Below are 12410 nucleotides of genomic sequence, written 5' to 3' on the forward strand. Positions count from 1 at the left end.
GAAGCATTTCTAGATCTGCTTTCTCATCATGTATGATAGAGTTGCTTTCGTGCTTGGCAAGCTGCTAAGGAGGAAAGAAACCGTCCTCAAGTGCCTGTGTCTGGCCTGCATTTGAAGGCACAGAACCCATCCAGCAAGATCAGTGCATTCTGTTGCCATAGGAATGTGGGGAAGACTGATAAATAGTGATGCGTCTGATTCTTTGACTCTCCTTCTGGTCTTTGTGCAAATTGCTATTTTTTTTTTTTTTCTGGTGAAATAAACCATCTTGGTTGTCTTAAGAGTACAAGGAATAGATCTCATCTTCAGTTAATTACATCGCAAGTCCGTTTTCCTAGTCCTCTGGATATAGTTTTATAAAACACTCTACTCTTCATAACTATGAACTGTTTGAAGGAGGCGCTTGCCGATTATTTTATCAACTCTGTTGATTTTACTCTGAGAAGTGACATAATACGAGGGTATGCTAGTTGGCTACCAGAATGCATTCCTTTTTTGTAATTTTAATAGAGTATATCTAGGCACCTGGCTGTCTTGCTACAAACTTTTTCAGCTTCTTTGCAGCCAGGTGTAGATCGCATGACTAAAATCTTGTCAGTGGAATGTGAGTGAAGGCTGATTCCAGATCTAGGCCTTCAAATTGTTGGATGTGTGTTTCCCTCAGGAGCGATTTTCCTTCCCAACAGGTCCCAGAGAGCCCATCATTAAAAATCCATACGAGGACAGCACCCCAGAGGACGGTAGAGCCACGATATGGCAGGAAGGACTCTGAGGAGCAGAGCACCCGGCTGCCTGACTGCTAACCGTGAGGCTGGTAAATGAAAAAGAAATAAACTTCAGTGTTCTTTGAGCTACTGTATTTCTCTTGTAGCAGCTTAGGTTTTTACCCCAACAAACATATACATTTCCCATACTTGTCTCCATTACACCTTCTTGGGAATTCACACCTTCTGTACCATGTTACAAGCACAATTTTTAGGCTGAAAATGTCATTTTAGAATATCTTGCTTAACTCACCTTTTCTGTAAGTCAGAAGTTACTGAGGAGCAGAAAGGTTAAGTAATGCTAACAAAATGACAAGTCACAAACTGTTGCAAAGAGTAGGTTGTAAATTAGTTATTTGGAAATTGGAATTTTCTCACAGAAAATTGTTATTACATTTACAGAGTAGCCACAAAATTCTATTCAATACAGTGTAACTAAAATACCATAGGGGACTTTGGACAGTCAAGAAAAAAAAAGCAGTAAAAAGAAAGGCTAAGGAAATCCAAATATATCAAGTCAGCAATTGAGGCCATTGATAATCTGACCATAACCTACTTTTCTCTCATTATTTTATGTATCTCCATTATTATTCTTACATCTCCAGGTTTTTTTTTTTCTCATTATCCCTTTTCTGGTAAAGACACAAAGAAATTAAATTGCATAACCAAAATTGCACAGCTCATTACTTCCCATTCAAAAAAAAAAAAAAAAAAAAAAAATGAGAGCCTGGCTGGCTCAGTCGGTAGAGCACGCAACTCTTGATCTCAGGGTTTTGAGTTTGAGCCCCATGCTGGGTGTGGAGATTGCTTAAAAATAATTTTTTTTATTTTTTATTTTTTTTTTTAGTGTTTATTCATTTTTGAGAGACAGAGAGAGACAGAGCACGAGCTGGGGAGGAACACAGAGAGAGGGAGACACAGAATCCCAAGCAGGCTTCAGGCATAGAGCCCAACGCAAGGCTGGAACTCAGGGACCGGACTACAAGATCATGACCTGAGCTGAAGTCGGAGGCTTAACCAAATGAGCCACCCAGGTGCCCCAAAAATAGAAAAAAAAAAGAAATCTTTAAAAAAATGTTCATAACTTTACAAATAGTATAGTATACATAGGATTATCTTCATTGAATGACCCATATTGGCCTTAATGAATAGAAACAATTTTGGGACAATAGAATGAAAATCCTGTCCGTCTGGATCATATAAACCTGCAAATTTTGGCAATCCATGATTTTCTCCTTAACTCAGCCTAGGACATCGATGAGCAGTTTCTAAAAATAGATAAATGATTAGAGATGAGCACAGATGAGAAAACACCCAACAGACACTTGTGATTCCCCTATTTCTTCACCCTACTGTCCCTTCTCCAAATTATTATTAGCATAAGAATCGTAAGTAATCATCCTAAAGAAATGAGGAATGTGGGAATTTGAAAGAAAGCAGCTTAAAAAGTATCCTACTCAATGAAAATGTGCTGTCAGTCTGCTAAGGTGTGAGAAATGTTCTATATTTTTATCTTGGGAGCAGTTACTCAGATGTATACATATGTAAAATTTCATCAAGCTGTATGATCAAGATTTATGTACTGTACTGTATATGTTACCTCAATTTAGAAAAGTGTATCCCTCAATTATAAATGTAATTATATAATTACAGCCCTTGTGCACAAAGCATTACTAGCATTATTGAATCATCACAAAGTGCTTATATAAAGTTTTTTTTTTAATGTTTATTTTTGAGAGTGTGCATGAATAGGGTAGGGACACAGAGAGAGAGGGAGACAGAGAATCACAAGCAGGCTCTGTGCTGCCAGAGCAGAGCCTGAGGCGGGGCTTGATCTCATGAACTGTGAGATCATGACCTGAGGTGAAATCAAGAATCAGATGCTCAACCGACTGAGCTACCAGGTGCCCCACCCCTACTTTGAACTTTTAAAGATGTTGGTTAGAAAGGTCAATATATAAACCACATACAAAGAATTTGTTAATGCTTAAGATGGCCACATTTCGCAATTGAACAGGATGAATTATTTCAGAAAATATGATAAAAACTGACTCCCATACATAAGAAGGTAAATTGTTTTCTATGATCCAAAGAATTGAAATCCATATCAGCTGTAATAAGATTCAACTGTAATAGCAAAAACAATTGGAAACAATTTAAATATCCATCAATATAGGGAAATGGTGAAGCAAGTTATAATACACTCATGCAAAAGAATACCTTCAGCCATTAAAAAGAATAAAGTGCATCTATATGAGCTGGCATAGAAAAATTTCTTACTCATACTGCTTTATGGAAAAGTCAGTTGTGGGGCAGTGTGTACAGTATGATTACAGAAGTAATCTCAGTTACCTGGTGTGTATCCTTCCAAATAGTTACTGTATGTACATATATGTGCATGCATATTTGTTTTTACATAAATGGGATTAAAATAGTTATGCAGTTTTTCATTTAAATAACTGAAAGATGTGAAGGCAATGTAAAGATGCATCTAGAATGACATCATATCTGAGAACTTCCGTGTATTCATTTGAGCCAAAACTCAAGGAGTGAAGAGGGTGTGAGCATTGCAGGCAGTAGGAACAGCCAATGCAGAGGCTACAAGGGAAGAAAGAGCCCCGTGTTTTAGAAGAACAGATAGGCTGGGGTGGCTAATGTGTAATGAGTAAGAGGTTCTCAGTTACACAGGGCCTTGTATATATGACATAGTGTTGAGCTTTCATTGTAACTTAAATGGATAGCCATTAGAGTTTTTCAACCACAACAACAACAAAGCCATACAGTCTGAGGTGTGTTTTTATTTTATTTTCCTAAGTTTATTATTTATGTTAGTAATCTCTACACCCAATGTGGGGCTCAGATTCACAACCCCAAGATGAAGAGCCGCATGCTTTTCCAACTGAGCCAGCCAGGCGCCCTTGATGCATGTCTTCAAAGATCACTTGGAATCTTGATCTATCAGCCATCTCACCAGTCCTCCCAGTCATGAGAGCATCCTGTGACAAAGAAGCAAATGTGCTGGCTGACATGCCCGGGAGAGATGGAGCAGGAAAGGGGACGTCAGGCCAGAGAACCACACCAGGCCTGCATTATATACCTTCCAGGGCAGCACTGCCTAGCAGAAATAGAATGTGAGGCATGGATATAATTTAAATTTTTCTAGCAGCCACATTTTAAAGAAACAATGTTAATAACATATTTCATTTAACCCAGTATTCCAAATTTTTATCACCTTAGCGTGTAATCAACCAAAAAATTATTAAGACTGTTTAGGGTTGTGTTTGTTTGTTTTTTTTAATTTTATACTAAGTCTTCAAAATCTGGAGTGTATTTTACACTTAAAACACATGTCAGTTCAAACTAGCCACATTTCCAGAGCTCAGTAGCCATGTGGTTGAGTGGCTACTGCAGTGGCTATTACAAGTCTAGGGCTTTACCTTTCTTCTTCAGGAATTTAGCTTGAACTCATATCCCCATCTGATTTCAACACATCTCATAAAAAATCCCACTTTGCTCAAGCTGGCTGTGTTTTCATTTAAGGGTAAATATAAAATGCATATAATAAATCCTAATTTCCTCTCCTTTTTTTGAAGATAAAAAGGTGTGGGGCTCGCTGACTATGGAGGAGGGCAAGAGGGAGACCAGTTATGGTAGAACCAATGAGATTGGCTCTTCATCTGAACTAGGCAGAAATGGAGAGCTGCAACTTGACTTGATCTGCTTGCTGGAGGAAGACACAATGATGGACTGAATGAGAGAAGGGAAGGGAGCAATCAAGAGTGACTTCTAGGTTTTTAGCCAGAGCAAATGGATGGTGCCATTTATTGAAATGGAAAAGACTCGAGGGAGGAGCAGTTATGGAAAGTGTGTGGAGGTAGGAATTGAGAATGTATTTTGAGTGTAGGCGACACAACCGGACTTCAAGACTTACTATAAAGCTATAGTAAAGAGGACTGTGTGGTACTGGTGAAAGAATAGACCGATCAATGAAACAGAATAGAAAGCCCAGAAATAGACCCACCTACATATAGTCCACTGATCTTTGACAAAGGAACAAAGACAATACAATGGAGCAAAGGTAATCTCTTTAACAAATGGTGCTGGAACAAGTGGACATCCACATGCAAAAAAAAATATATATATATAGACATAGACCTTACACCTTTCACAAAAAAGTAACTTGAAATGGATCACAAACCTGAATGTAAAATACAAAACTAAAAACTAAACCTCCTAGGAAATAACATATGAGGAAATCTAGATGACCTTGGATATGGTGATAACTTCTTTAATTCCAAAGACACAATCTATGAAAGAAAGGATTGATGAGCTGTACTGCATTAAAATTAAAAACGTCTGCAAGACACTGTAAAGAGAATGAGAAGACAAGCAACAGACTGGGAGAAAATATTTGCAAAAGACCTATCTGATAAAGAATTTAACCAAAATAGGGATGCCTGGCTGGCTCAATTGGCTACAGCATGCAATTTGTAATCTCAGGGTTGTGAGTTCAAGTCCCATGTTGGGTGTGGAGCCTACTTAAAAAAATTTTTTTAACCAAAATATACAAAGTATTCTTAAGACTCAATAAGAAAACCAACCAATTTAAAAATGTTTTAAATGTAGGCTCAAGATGCCCTTTAAACACACGTGGTAGATATCCTGTTGGCCACTAGCTACATGTGTCTGAAGTTCGGAAGAAAGTTTCAGGCAGCAGATACATAAATTTAGAATCATTACTCTGTGGGTGGTATTCAAAACCTGAGAAGTGAAGTAGATCACTTAGGCTAGAGAGAGAGTATAGGAAGAGAAGAGGAAAGGATCCATGAATGAGCCTGGAACAAAGGTCAAGGAAAGGAGTGGAGATCAGCCAAACAGACTGAAAGAAGCAGCTAAAGATGTCAGAACAAACCAAGGAGAGTATGGTCAGAGGAGCCAGGGGAAGGCAGAGTTTCAAAAAGAAAGCAAATGCTGCTGAGCGGTTGAAAAAAGATGTGTGTAAAGGTGTGCTGGTTGATGAGTTCTGTTTCACTTGAAAGTAAGTTTGGATGACTCTTGTGAAAAGTTTTGCCATAATTGGGACAAGAGAAATGGGATCGAAGGTAGAGGGAGATGTTCAGGCAAAAGAGGTGGTTGGGGGTTGGTGGATTGGTTGGTGGGTTGGTGGGTTCGTTGGTTGGTTCGTTGGATTTTTTTTAGCAGTGGGAAGGAGGAGGGTTTGAGGCTGGAGGCAAAGAGGGAAAGGAAGGGACAGAAGTGTGGTCCTTGAGAGGTGGTGGGGTGACGGGGTTCGATCTGGCACATGGGTGGAGGACCCGGTCTTTGGTAGATGCAGAAATGCTTCTTCCACTGGGATAGAAGAAAAGACAGGGAAGACATGGGGCCTCTGTACCTTATTTCTCAGTGAAAAGCCACAGCAGAGGGGCTGTGGAGGGGGCAGTTTGAAGGGAAAGAGAGCTTTCACACAGCTCTCTTCAACTTGCCCTTTGCTTTTGTGGGGGTTTTTTCCTTTTTTTTTTAAACCAGGTTTCGCGGGCTAGCACAGAATCCTAGAAGCGCCACTGATTAAACCTTTACTTAGGCTGTGGGGACATGGTTTGTGGGGAGGTCGAGGAGCACTTGGGGTGCAGGCCAGCAGCCATCAGGTACTTCAGAAGCGTCCTAGTATGTTGTCAGTGTGGACACTGCACAGCCTGCCCGCTGAGTGTCAGTCCCTGGGGAACCTGCGCCTTCTGGCCCCTTGGCTCCTGCTTCTTGCCTTGTTCCAGCGCTTCAGGTAATCTCTCATGAGGCTTGGCATTTTGTCTATTTTTGTGGTAAGATTCCTTGGTTCTTGCCCTCGTGATGCAGGGCTCAGAGCCCGATGTGGGGCTCCATTCCACAAACCGGGAAATCATGACCTGAACCAAAATCAGGAGTCAGACGCTTAATTAACTGAGCCACCCAGGCACCCCATATCATTTCTTTTTTACTTGAAAATAGATTTAATGAAGGGCCATATTAGGTTTGGTCAAGTTTTTTAAGTAAGGAGCTTATCCCATAGCTTAACGGAAATGATGCCACATATGATACCTGGTTTTACTGAGGTCCTTACCCAACTTAAACCATATAATAAATGAAAGATATATTTCCTTTAAAAAACTTATTTTTCTTAATGTTTTTTATTTTTTGAGAGATCACAAGCAGGGGAGGGGCAGAGAGAGAGGGGAACAGAGGATCTGAAGCAGGCTCTGTGCTGATAGCAATGAGCCCGATGTCGGGCCTGAACTCATGAACCGAGGTCATGACCTGAGCCGAAGTTGGACGCTCAATGGACTAAGCCAGCCAGGTGCCCCTAAATTTCGTTTTTTTATGCATCCTTTGAATAGGAATGACCAGCTGAGCTATAGGGGACTGATGCCCCACCTTTCACCTGCTAAAGCCTCCAAATATCACAAACACTGCTGATTGCTTTTTGCTTGCTAACAAAATCTCAATTTTGCTCCATAGTAAGTGTGCCCATCTCTAGGAGATGAATCATTATTAGCCCAAATTCATCCTGTAATCTCTCTTCTACTGTGCAGGTGACCCAGCTCTGGCCTCCGAAATGTAAAGAAGCCTGAGGACAGGGCTTGACACAGCTGGAAGAAGAGTGGATTTTTCCTCCCCTAAAAGAGGGAGAACGGAAGAGATTACCCCGCTCTTTTCCCTCCTGTTATGAGGACTTGAGATGAATTCCAGGGCTCTCTGGATAGCATTCCTTTTAGATTTGAAAATAATAGATTTAGTAAAGAACTGTATTCGGAGTAGTGGAAAAGGAAGGTCAAAAAGATGGGCATGGGCGCCTCGGTGGCTCAGTCAGTTAACATCCTACTTCGGCTCAGGACATGATCTCACTGTTCGTGGGTTGGAGCCCTGCATTGGGCTCTGGGCTGAGAATGCAAAGCCTGCTTAAGATTCTTTCTCTCTCTTCCTGTCTCTCTGTGCCCCCCACCCCCTCCAACACTCATACTTTCTCTCTCTCTCTCAAAATAAATAAACCTAAAAAAAAATAAAAGTGGACCAAGAGACATCACTAACTGGTGCTGATCCAAACCTGGATCAGCCTGCCTCCAGACGTCGTGTTTTGTGCAAGAATGAAATGCTCTCATTGTTTAAGACACTTTGGTTTGAGTATTCTGTTACTTGCAGCTAAAAGCCTCCAGATACACATGACTTCACAAAATTTGCCATGCTCAAGAGCATTTATCACTAACACTCTTTACCCTGACTCAACAAAAGCAATTCCCCACCTTAGACTTGGCTGGTAAACCATGGTTCCTTTATAGCTTGTTAATTTTAGCTAAAGCTCCAAGGGTATTATAAAACCAAAGTGTTTTTAATTTTTCTGGTTTTCCAGCATAATTTGGCTAAGTGTAATAGTATAACTAAAATGATTTTTCATTAACTAATCTCTAGAAAAATGTCAGTATTCCCAAAGAGCCATTTTAGAGTTGTCTTCAAAATGTTTTTCAACCTTTCTGGTTCAGAATTTGAGTTCTTAATTGGGGTCCGCCTTTGGGAATTATTAGAAACTGACTATAAACAGGCTCTACTATTGCCTGAGGCAATCACATTATTTTTTTACAATTGCTATAAAAGCTCACCTACATTATTAAAACTCCAAATATTCTTCATTCTTTATGGCTTGGCATTTCATAATCTTATTTGTCCAGAACTTCAGTGCTTTATCCATTTTTATTGCTCAAGGCTTAAATTTGTTCTTTATTTAATATTATTGAGGTTTTTCTCCTTTCTAACCCACTCCCATCTTTATACCTTATGTCCCTAAAAATGCATGAATATGACCAAACCTCATTTCAGGGACCACTGGGTCAAACACTGTCATGTATAGAATTAACTATCAAATGTACACTTTCAGTTTACCAGAATTTCTGTTTTTCATATCTTTGTCTGAGAGTTCATACACAGGTGTTTTGGTTAAAGCCAGCTCCAAGAAATCCCTGACATTTTATAACAAGCAAAAACACTCATAAGCTAAATTTGCTCAGAGCCTAAATTAAGTCATGCAACCAGCCTAAATGGAATAAGTACAATTTTCTCTTCATTCTGAGTTTCGGTTTTTAAGTTGACCAAGGACGTTTTAGTTCTTAGCAATAGATAGATATAAGTGTATTTGCTAACTAAATGAATTGGGGTTAGCGGAGTAGAAAGAGTAACAAAACAACACTGACCAAGTAGGACATCAGTATTCCAGTAAATTCACTCAGTGCAGAATTTGAAAGCTGATACATATTTCTGCAAGTGGTTTATGGAACTTCTCAAATTCCACGTATGGCCCTGATCACATCAAGCAAGATGAATAGTTTATCGGCTGTATCACTGTAGGAAAAACTAGTCGTATAAACTTATTCGTTAAATTCAACAAGCATGTGGGGCGCCTGGGTGACTCACTCATTTGAGCATCTGACTCTTGGTTTTGGCTCAGGTTTTGAGCATCTGACTCTTTGGTTTTGGCTCTCGGTTGTGGGATCAATCCCCATGTCAGGCTCTGTGCTGGGTGTGGAGCCTGCTTGAGATTCTCTTTCTTTCTCCTGCTGCCCTTCTCCCCCCAACTCCCCCCTCTCATTTTCTCTAAAATAAAATAAAATAAAATAAAATAAATAAAATAAAATAAAATAAAATAAAATAAAATAAATTCAACGAGCATATATGAGCCCAGGCCTGTGCCAATCAGTAAGGATTATTACCCTCTTAAAACCTAGGCCTTTTGGAGGAAGGTCTCAGAGTTGCCTCGGTTGTACCCACAGGCTTTTAATTTTGGAGATGACACAACGAGGCTAATGCCATTGAAGGAAGATTGTTATTACTTACATTTCCCGAGAGAAGGGAGCACACTGTGCCACAAAGGCCATGTGGGGTAGCACCAGTTTTGGTCAGGAGGCAGAAGCAGTGAGGGGAAAGCATGGGCCAGAACCTTTATTGTTTCCCACAGGAAGGCAAGGCAAGGCAGAGAAAACAGGTTAATATTGGCTAGTTTGAGTCAGCAGGCTCTGGGCTATAGAGGTGGTCTCTTGTTATATGCGACCTGGCCCTGGGTTATTAGGGCAGAGGAATATTGGCTTGGTATGTGAGTGCAATAAAAGAGGTGGTGGGGAGTACGGACTCATGACCGATTGGAGGATTTGTAATAGTATCAGGTGCCCACAAAAGCTGGCTCACGGAGGTAGATGTAAACAGCTCTGGCCATTAGTGTGACCCTGTAACCAATGGATGCCAAGTAGACAAATATAGAATCTAAGAAAACACAGAACAAGAATCCACGTGACCAGGGAGTCTCAGCGCAAACCAGTCCTCTTACATAAAAACACAGCTTGGAAATTATACTGTGTACCAGTAAGCATTTCAACCGTATAGCTATTCCAGGTTTTTATTACAAAAATGTGTAATAAAGAATTTGGCCTTGCCCAAAAACAGGTCTGGCCTTCACCCTCAGCTTCTTGAATTAATCTGTGTCATCCCGGATACGACTGTCTTTGTTTAGGGATAGGATGGCCACCCTGGATCTTAGAGTAAGGACCGGCCCCTCCAGAAAGATCAGTTATAATTTAGTGTGTGGCTTTGGATCCTGTAGTATCAACCTGTAAACTTCAACCATGGGGGCAATCAATCAGTGATGCCTACATAATGAAACCCCGTTAAGATCTCTGGATACTGATGCTCGTGTGAGCTTCCACGGTTGGCAGTTCTCCGTGTGCATTGTCACACATCAGTGCCAGGAGGGTAATGCATCTTTAAGCCACAGGAGAGGACAATGAAAGTCTCATGTCTGGAACCCTCCCAGATTCTGTCCTATGTGTCTCTTCCTTTGGCTGGCTTTCATCTGCCTCCTTTCCCGTGTAAGAAACCAAAACCATGAATAGAATAGCCGCAATGGGTTCTGTGAGCCCTTACAGTGGATTATCGAAACTGAGTGCTCCATAGCAGTTGGTGTCAGAAGTGAAGGCAGTCTTGAAAACTGTGACCTCAACCTGTGCAGTTTGTCTAACTCTAGGCAAAATCTCTACACATGTGTACTAGGCAAGTAAGTAAGTAAATAAGTAAACACATACATACATACACAAAGTTGAAAAATAAAGAAGATATTAAATAAAAAATGGACACTTCTCCTGAGGATCCCACAGTTAACTCTTTCTGGATTATCTTTCTAGATATTTCCTGCATAAATGTAAGCGTATATACACACTTTATTATTTCTTTATCATAAATGAGATTGTGCTCGACAACCTGTTCTAAAATTGCCTGTTATCCCTTCTATTGCATAAGTGGCCTTTGTGTCAGCACAGGTGGACCTCCCCCTGCGATCTGGATGGCAGGATGGTGTCCGTATGGCATGGTTGTACCATGATAGGAAGAGAATGGAGTCTCAGGGTTCTTACGAGGTCACGTGACTGCACATAGTAGCACTCTTAGAACAGTGCTGATCCCAAAACAAGCAAGCACTCCCTGCCTTTGTTATCACTTGTGATTTAGCCACTCTCGATTGTGTACATTGCTATTTCCATTTTTTTTAATGATTTCCAACAAGGCTGCAATGGATATCCTCCAATTGTACTTATACCCAGGGATGGAATTACTGTGTCAAAGGGTATGTGCATTTAACATCTTGCTAGATGTTGTCCAATTGCCTCTGAAATTGTGCCAATTTGCATTCCCATCCCTATCCTGTGATTTGACTTACTCCCCTTTCCTCTCATTTACTGAGTATTATCAAACTTTTTCATCTTTGTCAATCTGATAGGGTTTTAGAAATTGCATCTCCTTGTAGCTTGCCTTTCTTTAATTATTGTGAGGCTGAGTACCTTTTTTACATATTTGTTCATTTACTTTATAGTACTTTTTCTTCCAGCTCCTTAATTCGCGTGCTTTAATTTTCTATTTGATTTAAGCAAACTCCCTATGTCATTTGAAGCTAGTATCTTGAAGGAGAATTAGGCAAAAGAAAAAGATACCAGGATGCTTTTCCAGCCAGTGTTTCCATATCATCATGACTTCCATGATGGCTCTCAACGTCCTTTTAAGAAAGAAAACAAGAACAAAAAGCAAAGCAAAATGAAAAACAATAGACTGGAAAGAGGTACTAATTTTCTCTGGTTGATTGAAGGGCTGTTGTTTGTTTGTTTATTCCTTTTGACTAAATAGAAATCATTCCCTTTATTTCAGCTTATATCCATTTTTCCAGGATGGAAACCAACCCACCAAGAACTGGATCTTTTTATTCTGCAATTTAAACCAACTAATAAATAAATGTTCTGTTATGTCTCACACAATGTAAGTGGTAGGAGACAACAAACTGGTAACAACTTTTGTGTGTCTTGGTAAGTTTTTTTTTGTACTTTTTATAAGGTGCAAAATTCACAATTTTATGAGTTACTTTACTAAAAACAGGTTGACTCTTATTGTCCTAAAGTCTTGATTTTCAGGGGCACCTGGGTAGCTCAGTCAGTTAAGCGTCTGACTTCGGCTCAGGTCATGATCTCACAGTTCGTGAATTTGAGTGCTACGTTGGGCTCTGTGCTGACAGCTCAGAACCTGGAGCCTGCTTTGGATTCTGTGTCTCCTTCTCTCTCTGCCCCTCCCCCACTTGCGCTCGCTCTCTCTCTCTCT

The 12410-nt window shown here is 40.2% G+C and overlaps 1 long non-coding RNA gene across 1 annotated transcript; it reads left to right on the forward strand.

Annotated features, from left to right (window-relative positions):
• Nucleotides 1–207: 207 nt before the first annotated feature.
• Nucleotides 208–12106, forward strand: LOC125911835 (uncharacterized). Its single transcript, XR_007454476.1, has 3 exons — nucleotides 208–814; nucleotides 11693–11880; nucleotides 11967–12106. It is a non-coding gene; the product is annotated as an uncharacterized LOC125911835 (long non-coding RNA).
• The last annotated feature ends 304 nt before the right edge of the window (nucleotides 12107–12410 follow it).

This window comes from Panthera uncia (assembly GCF_023721935.1).
Source record: "Panthera uncia isolate 11264 chromosome C1 unlocalized genomic scaffold, Puncia_PCG_1.0 HiC_scaffold_3, whole genome shotgun sequence".
Lineage (NCBI taxonomy): Eukaryota > Metazoa > Chordata > Mammalia > Carnivora > Felidae > Panthera > Panthera uncia.